The 15,113-nt window shown below is 45.3% G+C and overlaps 1 protein-coding gene across 17 annotated transcripts in view; it reads right to left on the bottom strand.

The window, feature by feature from the left end:
• Positions 1-15,113, bottom strand: part of TRIM66 (tripartite motif containing 66) — a 60,854-nt gene that overhangs the window by 38,129 nt on the left and 7,612 nt on the right. The window contains exons 3-4 of one of the 17 annotated variants that reach the window (XM_067749972.1): positions 4,485-4,549; positions 4,224-4,393 (exon numbers count right to left, since the gene is read on the bottom strand). The exons of 8 other annotated variants lie outside the window; for them this stretch is intronic. The gene's annotated coding sequence lies outside the window, so the exon portion shown is untranslated. 8 more of the 17 variants (XM_067749970.1, XM_067749973.1, XM_067749971.1 and 5 more) reach the window with 8 other exon arrangements.

The following is a 15,113-nucleotide window of genomic DNA, read 5'->3' as shown; positions in this document are numbered from 1 at the left end:
TGCAAAATAATATTTTAATAATCTTCTTTCCCCCACCTACCACTCCGCTCCCCCGCCCCGCAAAAAACCCCTCCCCTAGCCTCCACAGAGCCATGGACTTTAATGACAGAACTGGATCTGCAATCTCCTAGATACTCTCCTGCGTGTCAAGAACAGTGGCCCGTGGTGGAGAAGGATGCTCTCTACAGGTGGCGTCATCCAGGGGCATCATGTGACTGCCCCTCCCTACCACCTGGCTGCCCAGGGAAGATCCTCCTCATCTACTCCCAGGTCAGAAATGCTGTTCTAATTGTTGGAAATAATTTCCACAAGGTTTCTGACTCCCTGGTACCAGATGCTCAAACATTTGTCATAGTCATACAGCCTCATTATCAGCATGAGAAAGAGAGAAATAACTGAATAGATCAGACAAGGCCTCATCACACATCCTGTACCTCCCCTGGCCTTAAAGATCGAAATCCTCAGCTTGTCACTCAAGGCCCTTTCTGAGTTGGCCTTAACTCTCTCTAGTCTCATCTCTAGCTTCACCTGCCACACACCCTATGTCCTTGCCATGCCAAATACCTCTGCTATCCCTAAATGCACCAAACCTTTGCATAACTCTATGTTTGTGAAAGTGAATGTTCCCTCTCCCTAAAACACCCTTTCTTGCTGCCCCACTCCTTTTCAGATAAACTCCTATTCAACCTTCCAAACTTGTTCAAATGTTCTACCTTTGAGAAGCAGTGTTGATTTCCCTTAGGAAGAGTTAATTATTCCCTCTTCAGGGTTCCCACAGCATCCTGAACATCCTTCTAGTACAACAAATATCACATTGCATTTTAACTATCTGTTCATATGTCTACATACAAAAATAATCCACAATTTGATACTAAAAGATATTGCATGATTTTTATGTTTCTTGTGGGTTTGAGTATTCCAGGTGTGTTCCTTGCACTCACAGCCAATGAAAGTAGTCAAAAGCCATTTGGAAGTTTTCGGGGTGGTGGAAAAAACCAGCCCAGGAAAATAAATGAATCAGGTCTGATCCAGAGCAGAGGTGTGGGGCTTGGGAAAGGCTGTGAACTGGGAGATGTGGGTTCCAGGCCCAGGACTGTCACTAACTGTGCAACCTTAGGTAAGCGACCCCTTTTCTCTGAACTGTACTTTCTACACCCTTAGATGAGGGGAATGGGAATAGAAGGGAAGTATGGATTATCCAACCCTCCTCCTCTGCCTACTGCAACCAGGCTTCAGAAATATTCCCCTGGTCAAGATGGGAAGGGACAGCCAGCCACCCTTGTCAGCAAGTCAGGGACAGGCTTGTGGCTGAGGGAGGCCTGGATCTAAGACCTCCTCCAGTCTGATCAGGGGCTGCTGCAGCAGACAGCAGGGCTGGAGAACCGTGGCAGTGATACACACAGGTACCAGGGTAACTGTGGGGATCAGAGTGGACACAGAGGACATGGGCTCTCTTTGTGTCACAACTTTTGGCCAGAAATTCTTATCTTCCCTCAGAAGGTCCCTAACCCCCCTAGAGCTGTGTCAACCTTGAGCTCTTTGTTTTTTAAAGAGGATTCCCCATTTTTCAATGAGGATACCAAAACAAAGTTTTTTTTAGACAACTGGAATACATGAACTCTTAGGGCTGTGGATATATATAAAATGACCTAACATCAGCTTACAATATTTAACATTAATTTAGTTTTTAATACATATTTAAATCACATATTACATAAAATATTATTTAGATATATTGCTTTTTTCTTTCTACTTGAATTATCCAAGCAACAGCATTGAGCTTTTATTTCATACAGAAGAACATCAATTCTGAGAAATGCAGGACCAGGGCCCAGGGGCCACACAACCATCCCCAAAGGGGGTGGGCTTCTGCTTCCAGAATGAAGAACACACAGGCAGCAGAGGTTCTCTGAAAACTGAAGATGTTCAATCCATCTGTCACAAGAGTGAGCACTTCTGGTCCCTGGGAGGTATGGGACAAATTATTCTTTTACCACCACTCCCTATATTAGGCACTTTACATGTCTTATATAATCGTCAAACCATCTCTTAGAGGTAGGCATTGTTCCCATTTCATAGTTGGATAGACTGAGGCTCCAAGAAGTTGTCACCTACCAAAGATCATAGAAAGCAGAGGCAGAGCTACAATTGGAGCCCCAAGTCTGTCCACCTCTAAAACTCAGCCCTGTCCACTATGCTATACTCTTCTCTAATTCAAGTGTAAATAAACAAGGTAATTTTATTTTAATTAACTAAATGATTTGATTTTAAGTAAAATATTCCATAATAATGATCAGACTCTAATGATGACCTGGACCCAGCTTTGAACTTGGAATCGAGAAGGAGCTGGAAGCCAGCCCCAGCTATGCTTAAAGTTTTAAGAAATATGATCTTTGAGAAAAGGCAAATGAAGCAGAGTTTTTCTGCCTAGAAAAAATAAATCTGGGGGCAGTTTCATTCTACAGATCAGTGGTTCTCAAACTTTGTTACATATTTGAATCATATGAGGTACTTTTAAACATCCTGATGTCCAGTCCACACCCCATATCAATTAAATCAGAGTTTCAGGAGGTAGGAGCCAGGCATCAGTATTTTTTAAAATTCCCCAGGTGAGGGGACTCCCTGGTGGCGCAGTGGTTGAGAGTCCGCCCGCCGGTGCAGGGGACACGGGTTCGGGCCCTGGCCTGGGAGTACCCCACTTGCTGCGGAGCAGCTGAGCCCATGCGCTGCAGCTGCTGAGCCCACACGCGTAGAGCCCAGGCTTTACAAGAGAAGCCACTGCAATGAGGGGCCCCCGTACCCGTTCGCTGCCACTAGAGAAAGCCCACACCCAGCAATGAGGACCCAACGCAGCCATAAATAAATAAATAAATTTATTTTTAGAAAAATTCCCCAGGTGATTACAATGTACAACCAAGTTTGAGGACCAGTGCCAAAGAGAGAGTACCCCTTTCCCCTGTGGCTGAGCTGGATAGACCTGCCCCCTGTATCATGCAGCTGAGAAAGGCAAGCTCACCCAGTTTTAAAGAGGCTCCAACAAGTTAAGGAAGACTCTGAATGCAGCCGTCATGTATTTCCCCTCTGGCAGAGAAGAGAAAAGGGCAGATGCCCAACAGACAGAAGGGTGTCCTGATACCTAGGTACCCTGGGGGTTGGTGGGGAATTGGAGGACACCTTTTGCGTCCCCTAACTCCCAGCTTCACTGAAGGACCCATGAGCAGGCTTAGGGTGCAGCCTGAGGTTCGGCACTACAACGACTGCTGCTGGGGCCTAGAGAGTGTGCTGAGCCCAGGACTTAGTGAGGCAGCAAGGGAGGTGGGTCAAGACTAGGTAGTCCACCCTTAGACATGAACGGCAGTGCCAAGGCAACCTGGGCATGGGGCTGGGGTGGGAGAGAAATCCCAAGGAGGTCTCAGAAAACTAGCATGGGTCAGCTCAGCACACCAGGTCGGGACACATGCACATAAGCCTGAGCTCAGTGCTAAGCAACACTCTGAGGGTTAAAAAGCCCTTCATTCTAGAGCTCTTGTCCAGGGCTCCGTGAAACTTTGCCGCTGGGGCCCAAGCTCTGACTCCAGTAGAGCAGTGGCATCATCTGGAGAAGACTGATGCTCCACTGCCAGCTCTCACCTGTAGAACCAAAGCTGGACAAACCCAGCTTCCAGACCTAGCTTTTTCCACTGTTCATCTACCCAGTTCCCTCATCATAAAGATGGTGACACAGAGGCCCAGAAAGAGGCAGGGACATAGCTAAAAACCACAGATCCTTGTAAATCACAGGTGGCACCTTGAAACACTGAGCAGTCCCTGATTACCTCTGTCAGGGGTATGCCTCTATCAGACACTATGCAAGGAGAAAAAACACTCCAGTTACATTCTCTGGCAGGCTGGCCATCCTCACTAACCATTCCTGCCCTCCCACCCAAGGCAGCCCCAGGGTACTGGGCATCAGCTAAGGCCCCCACCACACAAGCCCCCGAAGCCTTCCTCTAGCCCATAGCTCAGAGCAGCACCACCTTTGAGAAACACGTTGCACCCACTCCCCAGATGCCCAGACCCTGCTAGAAAGACAGATTTCGATCCTAAGGTGATTCTGCTCCTGCCCCTGGCTGCCAGCAGGCTTACCTGTGGGGCCTGCTGCCCTGTGATTGGAGCAACACCTGGGGGAGAAGTCAGAAGAGCGACAGGTGAGACCACCACAGGTCCCAGAGGATGGTGCTCACCAAGTGCCCAGGAACACCCACCCTGCACTCTGCAGCCAGCTGGGCTGCAGGGCCTAAGCCTCAGGGAGCTGGGTGCGGGGTGGGGAAGGGGGAGCAGCCTGGGTCCTCTCCTCCTGTCCCTGATGCATCCTCAGCCAGGGCTGCATTTCTCCAGCTCACCTGAGACGCTTCTGCAAGAAAGGGCTTGGTTGACTCCTCCTGTTCCTGTTTATCTCGAAGGCTCTGCAGTATTTTTCCCAAACTGAACAGCAAGAGGGAGACCTCAAAGAGGCGACTCTTCCTAGCTGCATCTCCTTCCTAATCCTCTGGGTGCCTTGGAACAGAAGCTCAGAAGGAAGAAAACGAGATTTTCAACTTTCAGGAACTAGCTCTGTCGCCCTCTGCATAGCTCAGGAGGCCATCACTCTCAGCCTTTTAGGACTCCATCCAAAAATCCTTCAGCCCTCCATGTTCCCCAAAATGACAGTGCTCATGTGTGGCTGGAACCTGCCCCGATCCGGCAGCTCATTTAAATAGAGCTCATCACAACAGTGTTGGTAGAGAAGTGAGTAGCTGCAGGGCCCTGGGGACCCCCTGTTTATACGTAGGAAGAATGATGCAATCTGGGTATCAAAATAGCAATCCAGAATGGAATAACAGGCTCACGCAGCAGCGGTGCCTGCACAGCCAGAGCTCAACTTGACACACTCTGTCAGCCCCACACTACTGCAGCACGCAGATGCCAGGCACACACTCTCACCACAGCATTTTAAAAATCAGCAGGAGCCCGAGAGAGCCCTCCATGCCCCCGGCACTAAAGGAGGGTGGGGGTGAGGGGGCTTCGACAGACATTAAAGTCTGTCTCCTACACACTCACCTGCTCCTGCCACTTCACCTGAAGTCCTTATCCTGTGATGTCACAGTCAGTTGCCATAGTGACCAATTGTCCGTCACAGCGGAGGATTAGGACTTCAGATGGAGAAGACACATTTATAATGCACAACGGTCCTGAGAGGTGTCCCTCGGCAGCTAACTCTACCCCTCCCCCCAGGGAGATACAGTCACACACAAGCTGGGAGAGAAAGAGGAAGGAAAAACAGGGTCAGGTTAGAGGAAAGATATTAGGATGGGGCAAGACTACGAGTCCAGTATAATTGCTAAAGCCCAGAGTACAGGCAAATTTCAAGAGCACAGAGGGGAAGTGACAGGGAATGAACTTGGAAAGACTGGCAGTAGAGTAAGTGCCTGAAGAGCCCTGGATTCTAAGCCAAGAGGCTTGGCTTGACATTTATCCTAAAAGCAAAGGCCACCCAAAAAGGTTCTGGCTTTATGACTATCTTGATGGACTGGAGATTGGGGGTGGGGGTAGGGCAGGGAGAAGGCTTGTCCAGTTAAGGATTAATGGGATCCTGAATGAGGGTAGAAGTGGAAAAAAAAGGGACAGAAGAGTTGTTTCAAAGAGAACCAGGAGGACATGACCAAAGTAGGATGCTGAAGGGAGTGGTGGTGTGTGAAGGAAAAAGGGTCACATGGATGGGCTGCCATGAACAGAGATAGGTAACAGGAGGAGGAAGAGGGCAGTTGCCAAATCTTATCGTACCTGTATCCTACTTTCTCTGGCATCCGTTCCTTCTTAAAAGGATCAGGCCTCATTCTGCCTTGCTGGACCAATGATTCACAAATCTGTAGGGTTTGTTAGAAATCCCAAAGCCAAATCTCTTGGGTGTGGGTACAGGACCAGGAATCTATGTTTTTAGCAAGTTTCCCAAATAATTCTTAGGCATCCAGACCAGCACTGGTTCAAGGACCAGTAATCAGGAACCAGTGGCCTGGACAACTACAGTAGCTTCCTAGCAGTTCTTACTGCATCCAGTCTTGTCTCCTCCATTCATTCTTCTCAGGAAGCCAGAAAGACTTTTCAAAAATACAGATTTGATTATATTCCACTGACCCAAAACTTTCAATGGCTCCCCACTGTCTACTGAGTAGCCTAAATTGGTCAAGACCCTTCTGTTTGGAAAGGAAATTTGGCTCAAAATTTCCTTTCCAAACAGAGTTCCTACTTCTCTCCTTCAAGCAATCCTATATTCCAACCAAAGTTCACGCCCTTCTGTTCCTCCTGCCCTCTCCTCCCTGTGCCTCATGCTAACACTATCCCCTACCTGTGATTCCCTTCCATATTCTTCTGGCCCTGCCTGGCTCCTACACAGCTATTCCTGCTTGATGCCACCCACAGGTTCAAATCCACCCAATTTCCCCAGGCAGAGCCTAAAACAGGGGTCAGAAAACTATAGCTCACCTGTTTTTGTAAATAAACTTTTATTAGAACACAGTCATGCCCATTCATTTCCATATTGTCTATGACTGCTTTTGTGCTGCAGTGGCAGAGTTGAGTAGTCGTAACAGAGCCTCTATGACCTGCAGAGCCCAAAATACTTTCTATCTAGTCCTTTACAGAAAAGGTTTGCTGACCCCCGAACTAAAGCAACAGCTACTTTGTTTAGTCTCTCCCTTTGAGGTTCCCTTCTGGTAATGGGGATCCTGCTTATTCCCAAGTCAACTCCCATCCCTGTGTGCTCTAGTTCTGCTAACTGGGTCACATTTGAGCTAGAACTTCAGTTTGGGGTAGGATGTAACAAACAAGGAAAGGACATTTCAGAAGGCGGGAACACCATAAACAGAGGATTACAGATGACAAAATACGAGGCCCCTCAGGGAATGAGTGATGAAGCTAGCCCATGCAGAGGAATGACAGATGAGGCTCTAAAGTTAGCACGGGGTCAGACTGGGAAGAGCCCTAAAGGCCATGCTAAGCTTCTGTTCTGAACTGCAAGCAATTAGGAGCCCTTTAGGTAGCTAGAAATTCAAGCTCAGGATAGGAGAGAGTGATCAAAGTTGAAGCTAGAGGATTTGGGAGCATAATCCACAAAGGCAACAGGTGAAGTAAGGTCAGGCAGGGGGATCCAGGGACTGTGGGGCAGGGCCAGGTAGCAGATCTGAGCCAAGAGTCAGAATCTGGGCATAAGAGCCAGGTGACAGATTGAAGCTGGAGATGGGTTATCCACAGCCTTCACAGTCCATGCTCCTAGGAACCACCTGACTGTGAAGTAAGCTTTCTGTGTCAAGAAAGTACCCATAGTGGAATGCAGAAGGTATGGGTAGGATGACCCTGGATTCATCTCTTCTGATAGAGTGGCACCTTTATCTCTTTTCACTTCCTATCTCAAGAGTCAATCCAAGGGCTGATGCATTGACATACTCCATGCAAAGCCACTGTCTCCATTTCCAACTGGGCCTGGACAGAGGACCAGTGGGGGAACCAAGGGCAGCACCCTACTCTAGGTCTGTGGTTCCTACTGTCCCTGAAGCCCAGACAAGCTCCAGATTGGCAGGCAAGGGAGCCGGATTTTTTTTCTGGCTCTCTGTAAGTGACCAATTATGTGACATTCAGCAGAATTCTAGAACTTTCTGGAATCCTGATGTCCCATTTATTCAATGAGGGGTCAGAGATATACTCTTAAGGGCCTTTCCTGCTCTCCAGCCGTCATAGCAGTTAACCAATGACTGGTCCCTCTTGAGTGAGAGTTCCCGCAGACAAGAGGCCCCTCCAAGACCCTGTCCATCAATCACATCTACCTTGAACTCCCTCCCTAGCTATAGCTTTCCAAGTAGTGCCAGCGGCAGCAAGCACATCCCCCAAAACACTGCCTGCCTCCTTCCCGTCACCAGGGGAATTGCTCTCCCAGGAACAGCTCTGAGGTACCAGTGCTACTCCCAGGGCCCTAGAGAGCCAATTAAGGTGGGGAAACTGTTCATGAACTGAAAAACCATCCTGCTGATAGGCTCTGGAGCTCCAGCTTCTGCACCTGCTGCACACCCAGCTCAGCCCAGCTCAGCAACCTGCCCTCCACCTGGGAAACTTGGGGCACTGCCCACAACAGATCCCAAATAGTTGCACACACTGTTCCTCACCTGGAGTGAGCAAATAGCAGGCACCTCGCCTGCCAAGCTCCTGGTTCTGAGATCTCATCCCCTCTACCTCCCACTCTCACCCCAGGCCATTAGAGTCCATCCAGCGGAGCTGCTCATTAAGATAAGTATCATTTCCCTCTCTGACTCTGAGGTTGTAGCATCGTGCATCGGGTCCCTCTCTTTGGATCTTCCCAAATCCCCAAGGCCTGCCCACTGAGGAACAAAGATTGCTCCCCATTTCAGCATTTGTACTTTTCAAGGGATATGCTGTTACCCATCACTAGCTTCAGGAAGCAGGAGGCTATGGTGGTTATTTGGTGTTCTTAGAGCTCTTCAAGTCCAGTCCCAGAGAATACCCAGGATCACCTAGTCAGTTAGTGCTAGAGTCCAGACCGAGCTCCAGGGCCCCTGACTTCCAGACCAGGGCTCTGCCCATATGTAGACTGCATCATCCACACTGAGATTGGGAAAATTAAGATACTAAACAAAGAGATTCTGGAATCTGGACCTCGGAATCAAGGTCTCCCATCTAGGATATGTCTTTTAGTAGATTTGAAGAGAAAGAATAATGTTCCTTTTATTCACACGGGGAAGGAAATATTCAAGTAATGGCCTTCCTCCCCTAAAACAACACATAAAACCATAGGCGCCCTGAGAATTCTGAAGACAGATCCAGCACATAGTAAACAGTTTCAGGCATGCCAGCTTCCTTCAGAGCTTGCTACACTTATTTAAAGTATCACTTGGGGACTCAATGGCCAACTTTCCACGTAGAATTTGACCTGGGACCATTTTCAAATAGGCTTAAAAGCAAACAGTCCCAAGAAGATATTCTCATTGGCTGAGTAGATCCGTTTCCAATATCCAGCCTTTCTGGAGCCTTCCACTCCAGTCATCCCACAGCACAGCTAAGACATTGTGTGTTCAGCATACTACTGCCTTTGCTTTGGTCCCCATCATCAGCTACCTTATAGGGTTGTTGTGAAGTTTAGAAAAGATAATACAGGCATAAGCACTAGGTACAGCATCTGCCAGCCAGAAGGTGCTTGATAAATGTGATTTGCACCTCACAACTTGAGGACTAGAAAGGGGCAGTGTCTTAAGTGAAAAAAGTTTTCCTTCCAGGCAAGAGCCATGGGAGATCTTTGTGGATCCACTGATTAAATCATTTGTTCAACAAATATTCACTTAGGCCCTCGTCCTGTGTCAGGTTCTATGTTGGGCTGTGGCATTGTAGAGATGAAAGGCACAGCCCAGTTGAATGAGATGCCCACCTCACTCCCTCCCCCAGTGCTGAGCCCCACTGCAAACATGCAGGCCTGGTGAGGCTCCACTGAGGGATCAGAGTTGAAAACCAGCTGGACAGACACTGAGCCCAGGCACAGCCCCTCTTCCACTCAACTCAGCAACTTCTCAGTTCTGCCCAGCAACCAGCAGGAATAGATTTATGGAAATGGACTCATCCCCATGCAATGTGGCCGCAACTGGCTGGAAGCGTTGATGCTAAGGACCTATTTAATTCGTCAGCCTCTATCCATCTCCCCTGCCAACCCTCTACCTATTCCCATATTTAACTTTTGAAAGCCCCAGATTGGCAGAAATAGGATAAGCCTTTTAGCAAGTCTGTACTCCTACTCTGCTGGATAAAGTGGCAGTGCTAAAAGCTCTTTCCAAAGAACCAAACTCCCAAAGCATGGCTTCTCAAATTACAACAGGAATCTAAGTTCAGGTACTGGGTATCTCACTGGACTTCCCAGAGATAGGTGACATCTCTGCTTTTCATCAGCGTGGCATTTGAGTGCCATTCTTTTAGTCCTTCAGAAAACATTCAGTGAGCAACTGATATCCACCAGTCCTTGTGCATGGAAAATCTCCCAGAGGTATTGCTCCTTTGCCTAAACTTTAAACAGTCTTCTCTTCACATTCTTACCACACTGTATTATTGTCATCTGTTTAGTTATCTGCCCTTCAATAAAATATGAGTTCCTTGAAGGCAAGGGCCCTGTCTTTTCATCTCTGCACCCTAAACGCCATAGGGCCTGGTACATAAAAGTCAATAACTACCTGTGAAGGAGACTGACATACAAACCAACAAATACCACACAGCATAGAATTCTAAAACCTCCAAGTAGCAGAGGAAGCTTATTCCACTCTGATCCACAAATGCAAATATGGAAGGTAGCAATAGCCTGGCCAGACTGCAGGACATACTAAATAATGTAAGATGCCACATATTCAAGAAATTGCCTCTCTGGTTCCAAGTCAAGCATGTTTGCATCTAACAGATTTTTTTCCACTTCAGTTTCACAAGTTCTAAATAACGGTATTTTTTTCACATTTCTTGGTCTCTTACTATATCCTAAGCACAGTACAGAATGTTTTATGTGTATGTTCTCATTTAATCTTCATAACAATCCTATAAGTTAATTACTACCATCATCATCCCCATTTTACAGGGAGGAAAACTTACCAAGCTATACAACTGCTGTATTAAGTGGCAGGTAGATTAGGACTCACACTCTGATGCCCAGATATACTGACACCAAAGCTTACGTTTTCATTCTCCCTTGCACTTAGAATAACCTGGCAACAAACACTATGATTCTAAAAATTGTCATTAGTATGAATTTAGTTTTCTGACTTTAGAGTCAAACATATCCTTGAAACATGCATAATTAGTTCATGTTAAAAATCTTTTATTTTTTTAAGGCATTCTGTTGTTTTTTTTTTTAATGTATTTTGTTTATTTATTTGTTTAGGCCGCACCAGGTCTTAGTTGCGGCATGCACGCGGGATCTAGTTCCCAGACCAGGGATCAAACCCAGGCCCCCTGCATTGGGAGCACCGAGTCTCACCCACTGGACCACCAGAGAAGTCCCTAGTTCATGGTAAAAATCTTAAGTGAGGGGCTTCCCTGGTGGCGCAGTGGTTGAGAATCTGCCTGCCAATGTAGGGGACAGGGGTTCGAGCCCTGGTCTGGGAAGATCCCACATGCTGCGGAGCAACGAGGCCCGTGAGCCACAACTACTGAGCCTGCGCGTCTGGAGCTTGTGCTCCGCAACAAGAGAGGCCGCGACAGTGAGAGGCCTGCGCACCGCGATGAAGAGTGGCCCCCGCTCACCGCAACTAGAGAAAGCCCACGCACAGAAACGAACACCCAACACAGCCAAAAATAAATAAATAAATAAATAAAATTTTAAAACATTAAAAAAAAAAATCTAAAATGAGATTAAAGACCTAAACGTAAGAATCAAAACTATAAAACTCTTAGAAGAAAACATAGGGGAAAAGCTTTATGACAGTGGATTTGGCAATAATTTCCTGGATATGACACCAAAAGCACAGGCTTTTGGAAAAAATAGGTACGTTGGACTTCTTTAAGATTTAAAACTTTCACTATGTTAACAGGACACTATCAACAAAACAAAAGGCAACCCATGGAATGGGAGAAAATATCTGCAAATCATTTATCTGATAAGGGTCTAGTATTGAGAATACATAAAGAACTCAACAACAACAGCAACAACAAAAACCTGATTAAAAAATGGGAAAAACTTGAAACTAACAACACTGTAAATCAACTATACTCCAATAGAAAAATTAAAATTAAAAAAAAGGCAAAACTGCAACTCTATATCATTAAACAACTCCCCGTTCCCTCCTTCCCCCACCCCTTGGCAACCACCGTTCTACTTTCTATCTCTATAAATCTGGCTACTTTAGGTACCTCATGTAAGTAGAATCATAGAGTATTTGTCTTTTTATGGCTGGCTTATTTCATTTAACATACTGTTCTCAAAGGTCATTCATGTTGTAGCATGTGTCAGAATTTCCTTCCTTATTAAGGCTGAATAATATTTCATTATATGTGTATACCACAATTATTTATCCATTCATCTTTCCACGGATTCTTAGGTTCCTTCTACCTTTTGGCTATTGCAAATAAGGCTGCTATTAACACAGGCATAAAAATATCTCTTCTAGTCCCTGCTTTTAATTACTTTGGGTATATATCCAGAAGTGGAATTGCTGGTAATTGTATATTTAAATTTTTTGAGGAATCACTTTACTGTTCTCCATGGAGTCTGCACCATTTTATATTCCCACCAACAGTGCACAGGATTCCAATTTCTCCACATCCTCGCAAACACTTATTTTCTGTTCTTTTTTTTAATACTAGCCATCCTAACACATGTGAGGTGGTACCTCATTATGGTTTTGATTTGTATTTCCCTGAATATTAGTGATAGTAAACATTTTTTCATGTGCTTGCTGGGCGTTTGGATATCTTGTTTGGAGAAATGTCTATTCCAAGTTCTTTGCCCAGTTTTTATTTGGGTTGGTTGTTTGTTTTTATTCTTGAGTTGTAAGAGTTCTTTACATATTCTGGATAATAACCCAACAGTGCTAGAACTTTTAAGACATATTTAAGATTCACCTTATTTATACATTTAACTTACTGTATTTCCAAGAGTTCTTTAAGTAATTTAGAATGCTTATTTGCTGGACAATTGAATTATTTTTAAAAATTTAGTTTATAAAAGCAAATATTAACTGTAAATATGTTTAAATATTAATGAAAGGCCCTTTAAAAGTGATTGTTAAATTTGCTATATTTATAAATAGAACAAGATTTGTAAGTTAAAATTAAAAGCTTAAGGAAGAACAAAGTCTAAGTAGTAAGTTTAAAAATCATGTATTAATTTAAAAAATCAAAGTATACAATACCTTTTCTGTACTCTGAACTCTCAACAGAGACTCAGAGAGCTTAGGTAGCTTGCCCAAGGGTTTAGAGGCCTTGAAATTCAGATCTAAAGACAACTGCAATGCTATAATGCCTCAAAAATAGCCTAGACTTGTGCTACAAATCACTTTGAAAAAACTGCAGACAACAAAACAAACAACAATGATGATGCTTCTAAATGCTGTCAACTTATTTGGCTTTTTCATCCCACGAGTTCATTCAGCAGACACTCACTGCATCTCTGTTACATGCCCTGTGCTAGAATACTGAAACGAAGGGACTTGGCTCTTGTCTCCAAGGACTTCACAGTTCTCAGTGAGATTGTTTCCTAGGAAACCTGACCTTCAGAAGAAAGACAGAAGCTCCTCCCTGCTGGAGGAGGGAGCAGCTTAGATGGTGAATGGTTCATTAGTCAGTGTGAGTCTGTTCAAAATCTGTTCCTGACTGACCCTAGGAGCCCAGCCATTCTCCCCCCCGCCTTGGAAGTTCAGTGGGTCAGGACATGTCCTCTCCTTCTGGGGAGTCAGCCAAACCTTGAATCAAAATCTTCCCAGGTTTCTTAGCCTGCCACCAATTTAAGGAAATCCCAAACATGAAAAATCCCAGTTTACAAAACATATATTAAGCATCAGGAGGATTTGCTTTGTCTCACAGATTCCCCAAAGAGTTGCTTTCAGCAATGAGTATCCCTGGGCTCTTACATTCTGATTCTTTCTACACCTGAAATTCAGTACCTATGAAATGGGAAGAGACCTGTTATATAGAAGGAGGTGAACCTGTGGTATTTTTGTACTTACCATCTGGGACAGTCCCATGAAGCCCAGCAACCTGCCCTAGCTCCTGGATCAAGCCCTGGAAGCAGTCCTTACAGAGCAAATGCTGACAGGGTAGGAGCCAGGCACCTATATCTTGCACGTCCTGTTGGCATAATGAGCAGATCAGTACCGCCTCTATCTGTCCACTTCTGTGTTTCTGGTCAACTAGAGGTCGCCCCATAAAGCTCACACTTATATCCATGCCCATGCATGTGCCCAGAACCGGGGCTTTTCCATTAATATCCTCAAGCGTGAAGCAGTGTGTAGAGTGAGCAAGCTCCACTCCCTGTAAGTGAAGCACAAAGCAGAGTGATTTGCTTCTCTGGGGAGACAGATACTCCTGGACAGGCCAGAAAGGACTCAGAGACCAAGGCCTCAGAAATCCAGGCTATGTCCCTCTCCAGAACTGGAGGCTCATGCCCTACAACAGGGCACAGATTCAACCTCTCACTTGGGCCCAAAAGACAGTCCAGCATCTCTGCTGTGGAAAACAAAGCCTGGAGGGGTCTGCCAGGTTGTGTGTTTATTACAGGGTTTGTTTGCCTTCAAGTGTCCCAGATCTACCTGTGCCTCTCTTTGTTAGTGGACAAGCTTGATCCAAGAGTTCATGTTGGAAAAGAGAAGGAAATGTATTAAATGCCAAGTTTATACCAGGTGCTTTACATACTTTATCTCCATCCTCACAATTACCCTTGGAGATAGGGACTATGATATTTTAAAAAATTAAATAAAACCATCAGAGACAGGATGAGGAAACTGAGGTTCAGAGAGGTTGGGTAATTGCACAAAGACAGACAGTAAACAGCAGAATTCAAATTCAAATTCAAATCCAGGTCAGTCTGATTTCAGACTCCATACTCTTAACTGAAATGTTTCTCAAGCTGAGGTCCACACACATGTCCTCAGGAGCTCTCTCCACCAACATTTTTAAATTAGTGTTTCATTCTGATGAGTTTTTTAAAGTATAAATATTCTGGATCATCTATATATTCATCATGATGAGATTTTAGAGGCAGTGTTGAGAGTTAGGATCTAGTTCTTACCAAGCAGTATTACTTTGTCTCAGGCTAATGAGAAGAGAAGGGAGCAGACAATATGTAAATGATGCCCTCCTGCCCCATGAAGCTAAAATGAGATTATGGCACACAATGATGAATGTTTCACAGTACCTGGAATAGACAAAGGTGGGAGGGAAAGTGGGGCACCATCACTGCGGCACAAGTTTGCTAAACTTAGCCACATCAGGGTGCACCACACTTAAGCTGTAGTGACAGTTTCGTTTAGCAACACATCATCTGCAAATGAAACTAACATTGTTAATTTGATTGTTTTGGTTTTTTATAATTTATAAACTGTATTAGGTTTTGTAATTGTATAAGA

Source organism: Pseudorca crassidens, chromosome 9, assembly GCF_039906515.1.
Source record: "Pseudorca crassidens isolate mPseCra1 chromosome 9, mPseCra1.hap1, whole genome shotgun sequence".
NCBI classification, from domain to species: Eukaryota; Metazoa; Chordata; class Mammalia; order Artiodactyla; family Delphinidae; genus Pseudorca; species Pseudorca crassidens.
Note: the sequence above shows the minus strand (reverse complement) of the source record. Positions and strands in the feature narration are given on the sequence as shown.